Raw genomic sequence first — 7,075 nt, 5'->3', positions numbered from 1 at the left:
AAGCAGTAGCAGACAACTAATATATAGATAATTTTTAAAAATTATTTTGAATTCTTTCTTGGCAATTTAAGTGACATAGCCATGCTTTGCCAGTTAAGCATTAATGTTTGTGGAAGTATTTATATTTATATTTGTTTTCTAAGTTATATTACAATGTACATTGTACTTTCCAGAAAGAACATAAGCTCCAAGGATATCACCTGGCAAGTTGCAAGAAAAAAAATTAGAACCTGATGGTATAATTTATAGAAACTGACAGTTAACACCTCAGACACTAATATATAACCGTTCCTCTTTCGTGGAAACAAATTGTCACAGACATGGATCTTTAGAAGACTGTCAAATCTTGAACAAGATCAGCCTTCTCTGGTGATGAATATGGTATAAATGCTTTGAAAAGTCTGCAAGGCCCTCAGAATGAAAGGAACTTTTCACAAGATGAAGAGAATGGATCTCACAGGTCTTTTCCACAATAGCACCCACCTTGCACTTTCTGCTCCTATTTTCAATGTACTGTGCTCAGTTAGGCAAAATAATAGAGGACTGTCATAGCCCAGATCATTCATTGCTTTGATCCTAAAACTTCATTTTTCTGTTGGCTTCAACCTGGTTCCTCCGGCTTGCCTATAGTAGCCAATCTTGAATATTTTCCTACATCCCCAAACACTTTGGAAAGTCTTCTTTGAGTAAGTACAGTTGTTTCAAAAATGAGATATTTTGGGAACCAGAAGTCACAGGTACAGAAAAAATATATGCAAAACCAGTTTTTAATCACTTAAGATGGGCTACTCCAGTTTTAAGGATGTTTAGTTTTATTTATTTTTAAATCATCTTAACTAAGACACTGCAAATTTCATATTGTTACAAACGGAGAAGAAAACTTGGTAGGTATACAAAGTTTCACATATTTCATTCATTAAAATATGTACAGCTTCCACTTTCAGCTCCCACATGTGCAGAATTTGGGCAGAAGCAATCACCAGATATCTAGTACAACCACTTTGGAAAGCTATCTGGTGCTTTCTCAGAAAAATGGGAATAGGGCTTCCTCAAGACCCAGCTATTCCACTCCTTGGAATATACCCAGAGGATGTACTATTACACAACAGGGACATATGCTCAACCACGTTCATAGCTGCCTTATTCATAATAGCCAGAACTTGGAAACAACCTACGTGTCCCTCTATAGAAGAATGGATAAAGAAACTGTGGTACATTTACACTATGGAATACTACTCAGCTATTAAAAACAAGGAATTTCCAAAATTTGTGGACAAATGGATTGAACTAGAAATTGTCATAATGAGTGAGTTCACACAGAAGCAAAAAGAGCTAAATGGTATATACTCACTTATATCGAGACACTAGTCCAAGGTGTACGTCCCCATGAAAAACTGTACCTACCAGAATAGTGGGTAAGAGGGGAGGACATCCTATTGAAACTTTAGGTGTGAGAAGCCTGGGAGAAAGAGGAAATGGAAGGACCCAGTGGGTCCTGGAAAACTACAGGCGAGTCTGGGCCCTGGGGCCCTCCGCAAACTGTGGCAACAGCCAAGGAAAAAATAGGCAGTAAAAACCTTGAACCCCTACCCGGACTAGCCGATGGACATTCTCCACTGTTGAGTGGAGAAGGAGATCTAACTTTCACACAAACTCTGGTGCCCCATATTTGAACATGTCCCTTGGACGGAGATGCCTGGTGGCACTCAGAGGAAAGATAATAGGTCACCAAGGAGAGACTTGATACCGTATGAGCATATTCAGGGGGAGGAGGTCCCCCTCAGACACAGACTTAGGGGAGGGGAGGGGAGTAGGGGGGAAGTGGGAGGAAGGGAGGAGTGGGAGGATACATGGGATGGGCTAACAACTGAGATGTAATATGTATAAATTAATAAAAATGTATTTTAAAAAAAAGAAAGAAAGAAAAATACAACCCAAATGGAGAGTAAGTTATTTTTGTGAATTCCTCAAAGAATTTACATCACAGTGTAATCTATTATCCTGAAATCTGGGCAGATGAACACAGGGACTTCTGAAAGACAAGAGCTCACTGGAATGGAAGCCCTGAGAGCTACCAGTTAGTAGATACGTGCAAATGCAGTTTTGATGAGTTTCTAGTGGCTAAGTGTAGACCAGCTAGAAAATGAGAACTCCAAAGACCCCAGTGTTAGCATGAACTGCCATCCCCAGTCTTTTGTAGTCAAATAATAAGACCCTAACCTCTCTCTCTCTCTCTCTCTCTCTCTCTCTCTCTCTCTCTCTCTCTCTCTCTCTCTGTGTGTGTGTGTGTGTGTGTGTGTGTATGTGTGTGTGTGTCTGTCTGTCTCTGCCTCTTGCTCTCTGTTTCTGTCTCTCAGTTTCTATGTTTCACTCTCTCTCTCTCTCTCTCTCTCTCTCTCTCTCTCTCTCTCTCTCTTGCTCTCTGTTTCTACATCTCTCCCACTACCTCTCTCTATTCTGTCTCCTCTCCCCACCCTCTCTCTGTGCATGTGAATGGTATACATGCATGGTTGTGTAGGTATATACAGGATTGTGTGCAGGTGATGCACATAGGTGTGCATGTACTTGTATGTGATGCACATTCATGTGGAGGCCGTAAATTGACATCAGGTATTTTCCTCAGATTCTTTTTTTTCCCTTTTCTTTTTTTATCTTTAAATTTTTAAATATGTTTCTTTTTACCATGTACATTTATATTATTACACATGAATAAAATAAACTACATACAGCAGGAAGAACCATGAGACAATCAGGAATTATATAAATGTTACATTCATAGTGATTTGCCTATTTATTTGGCAAACTTGAAGTAAATATCTTTCCTATCTTGTCAGGTCTAAATTTCTGAATGAAGATCAATATCTATCATATCTCATATCTATTAACTTGAAACATCTATCTTGATCTAAAAACATCTTAACTCCTAGCCTATTAAGCTTAATTGAAAGACTAAACTATCTGGTCTTCAACCCCATGAAAGATTTGAGAAGGAATAAGACTTAAATATCTGAGTGAACCAGAAGTGCAGGTTAGCAGCTTCCAAAATGAAAAAAAAAATGACTGAGACAGTTTACTGCCTGAACCATCACCCCAACACTCTCTGTAACATTGGGGCATCACCTTCAGCCTTCTGGCCCAATATATCTGAGAGGCACATATGTGAGGCAGAAACTATTGAGGACTTGCTTACCCTGTCTTGGCAGAGTTTGGCCATCTACTCTGCCTGCATCTAAACTTACCTATTTTTAGGCAGAATTCTGTCTGTGGCAGAAATGAGGACATTTCCCCCTGTGGCTGGTCTGACACATTTAAAGCCAAATCCATAAGGAGGTTCTTTGGTATTCATCATCCTCTTTGAGGTAGGCTGGGTGTTACCAGGAGTTAACCTGTTTTACTGCCAGTGAATCTTTAAAGTAATAAAAACATCTTTAAGTGCCATATTCTGTAGGCCTCTGAAGCTTTTGAAGACCTTATTTGACTATTTTACCTTATAAATCTATAGCATCAGCTTCTTACCACACTGTTCTTTGTTCGTTTCTTTGTTTTCGAGACAGGGTGTCTCACAAAGTGTGGAGCTCACTAACTTGGCTAGGTTTGTTGGCCAATGAACTCTATGTTTTCTCTCTGACTTCCCAGTAGTTAGATCCTATGCTTATCACCATGCTTAGCCAGTGAATGATACCTGATGATGTAAACACAGTCCTCACGCTTGCCCAGCACTTTCCTGACTGAGTCATGTGTCCACCTCAATGTAGATGCAGCTTACAAGTGTCACCCAGGTAAGGTTTTACTCTGATGAGAGCAGGCAGTGTTGGAAGCCTACAGAAGAGGAGTTGGAAGCAGTGTTCAGAGTTTTTAGTTTGATGCTAGGGAAGTCAAGCTTGGGAAGTCTGTTGAGATACACACTGCTGCATGCACACTGGGAGGTTAGAGGCCAGCAAGGCTCATCTGTGGAAGCAATGTCCATAAATGGACCTTTGGGTTTTAAACATGTGAGAAAAGGCTTCAGGAAGCTTTAAAACTTGATGTTGAGACACAGGATTCTTTCCCAGCTAATTCTGAAGAAACTTCTGAAGAAATTGAAAGATCAATGTGACCAACTGCAGAAACGAGAACAAAAGCATACTAGGATTACAATAGAAAAGGGAAAATGAAACAAACGCAAAGTTTGGAGGTAGCAAGTCTACCTGTGACAGCTCTAACTCTTCAGAGTTGGCTTTAGCAGACCACCTTGCACAGCATTTTGATGGCTGATATTTTTGTGAGTTTCTTTGTGCTTAAAAACATCAACAATAAAATCAACTTCTGTTGCTTAATGATCCCCTAAGGACAATAATCAAAACTACAGGCACTACAAGTAGGTACTACCCTTCCAAGAGATTTCCTGAGACTATGACACTTAGGACCCGTGTTTCAGTGAGGTTCTACCATTTAGGGCTGCCAAACATTAAAACAATGTATACTGTTAGATAAATCATTCATGAGATGCTGCTAGCAATCACTAGCACATGGTCACTTAGTGTTATTATTGAAAAGTTAGCTTCTTAGTATGTTAAATACCTTTTAAAATATTTGTATTTCTTTCGTGTGGGAAGAGAGGACGGCATTTGGTTGGGTTTGGAGTGTATCTTCTAACCCCTAGTCTACGCATCTTGTTTTGACAGTGCCATGACTGTTGTCCCCAGAGTCTTGGACTCCTCTGTGTGTCCCACGAGACATCATGAATAGCAGAAGGGGCCACACTGCAGGTACAGCAGCACCTTGTAGATAACTTGAAACTTCATTTCAGTTTTTATTTTTAAATTTCTTTATGTCAATACCAAAAATTACTTTTAAAATTCATTTAGAAATTATAAAGTTCTATTACCATTATCATAATGTAACAAAGCAATAAGCAAATCTTAGCCAGACAATTCACTGAAGATGTTATCAGCCAATTTAGTCAGCTGAGGCCACAAATAAAACCTTTCCCTGGTTAAATGTGATCCTTCATGATCCTTCTCTTAAAACCAACTAGAACCTGGTGGTGGCACATGTCTTTAATCCCAGCACTTGGAGGCAGAGGCAAGCAGATTCTGAGTTCAAGGGCAGCCTGGTATACAGAGTGAGTTCCAGGAGTACACAAAGAAACCCTGTCTCAGGAAAAAAAAAAAAGAGCAACTAGGATTTTATAAACAGAATATCTCCAGCCATAACTTTGCAATGTTTAAAACAAAGAAAATTTTCAATATTTGCCAAGATCTTTCACTCCAAGATTCTAAGTTTATTCTAGAAACATCAATACTTTAAGTAGACTAGTGAATACTTGGAAACTATCTGTGGCTAACGGCATGCTCGGATTTCCTGTTAGATAATTAACATCTATTACTCAACTTTCTGTCTTGCCTTGGCTTTAAAAGTACTGTGCTTGGCTTTATGGTTGTCTCTGTGATTTCTGTGAGCTTTATGAAACACTTCTAAAATTATATAATATACAATTCTATAAAATATGTTACAGACACCTTCAGCTGTGTGAGAATAATGTTTAGGCATGCCACCGTCTTCAGCTAAGTAGGATTATGGGTATGGTGGCACACACTTGTAATCCTAGCACTCAAGAGGCTGAGGCAGCAAAGTCGCTAAGAGTTCCAGACCACTCTGGGCTGCTGAATGACTCCCAGGCTGGGTTCCAGGCTAGCCTAGACTAGAAGAGGCCCCATCTCAAAAAGTTAGTAAAAACAAACAAGCAAGGAATGAGAGTGTGATTGATGTACAATCAGTTTTGTTCTGCTTTGGGATTTTTGCTTTTGTAGGTGTTATCTAAGCTTACAAGGAGTAGAAAAGGGTCAGAAGAAAGGAAAGGCCTTAGTTTACATGTCAGAAGGAAGTCTGAAGCTGAGCGTGGTGGCCCACGCCTTTAATCCCAGCACTCGGGAGGCAGAGGCAGGTGGATCGCTGTGAGTTCGAGGCCAGCCTGGTCTACAAAGTGAGTCCAGGACAGCCAAGGCTACACAGAGAGACCCTGTCTCAAAAAAAAAAAAAGTAAAAAAAAAAAGGAAGTCTGGGATGACTAGATCTGATTCAGAAGTTGAAGGTGATCCAGAGTGTTTGCTTCTGTCATTAACCATCACAGTATTCCCAATAGGGATGGTGTTCAGTACAATAAACTTCCCCACAGTATGTTAAATGGGGCTTTGAATATACGGTTCCAGAGTCCCAAGGTAAAAAAGAAATACATGAAAAATAACTAGAGACAGAGGAGCTGACAGATGCAATAAAGAATAGGATCAAGTCAGTGGATAATATAATACATCAAAATATGTTAAAACCATAGTCTTGGAGCATGTCTACCCCAAAATACTGAAAGAAAAAAGAGAGAGAGAGAGAGAGAGAGAGAGAGAAAAAAGCAGAGCGTCTCTCTGCAGGATTTTTACTGATCCTGCCTTCTTAGGAGCGCGACCAGCAGCAAAGCCTTTTTTTAATTCCTGACTCGCCAGCAGCTTATGTATCATCTGCTCTTGGATGGAGCTCTCAGTGCTTAGCAATCTCTCCTCTTCGTGCTCATTCCTGCAAAGACAGTGCTCAGAGAATACAAATGACCTACAGGTAGCTGTGTACATATTTTGACACTTTGGGGGATAATTAGCTTTTATGAACTATACAGATGATTATCATATAAATATAAACAGTGGGCTGACTTAGCACAGCCTTCCTTATCTTTAACAGATTACCTCTCTAAGCAATAATTATTAATATTAAGAATGGCTAAACTTCTTTCTCACAATTTCCCCCATGAAAATATGAGGTACATATTAAAGGAGAGACACAATTTAAGCAAACGTCCAAGATACAGTAAAAGTTCCAATAGATGCCACAGGCATGATGAGTGGTCAAAGGAGATGGGCAAGCCAAAGGCAGATAGCTATAATGAGACAGAAAAGCAAAAACCTAAGCTTCTCAAGGGAACAGGACTGAAGGAAGAATACCCGAGGCCTCCTTCTAAAATAATTAACATCCTGACCTCCCAATGATCTAGCTTACCAACTCAATGCCAGTTTTTTCCATTTCTATCATCTCACTGTCATATCTCACCAGT

The 7,075-nt window shown here is 39.7% G+C and overlaps 1 long non-coding RNA gene across 4 annotated transcripts in view; it reads right to left on the bottom strand.

The window, feature by feature from the left end:
* Nucleotides 1-379: 379 nt before the first annotated feature.
* Nucleotides 380-7,075, bottom strand: part of LOC311582243 — a 73,884-nt gene continuing 67,188 nt past the window's right edge. For all 4 annotated transcript variants that reach the window (XR_014774046.1, XR_014774047.1, XR_014774048.1 and 1 more), the window contains 2 exons: nt 3,240-3,406; nt 380-987 (listed from right to left, as the gene is read on the bottom strand). This is a non-coding gene — a long non-coding RNA (uncharacterized lncRNA). The remainder of the gene's footprint in view (nt 988-3,239; nt 3,407-7,075) is intronic.

Source organism: Acomys minous (assembly GCF_964271855.1).
Source record: "Acomys minous genome assembly, chromosome: 13".
Lineage (NCBI taxonomy): Eukaryota > Metazoa > Chordata > Mammalia > Rodentia > Muridae > Acomys > Acomys minous.
The sequence above is the reverse complement of the archived record's forward strand: the minus strand, read 5'-3'. Positions and strand labels throughout refer to the sequence as shown.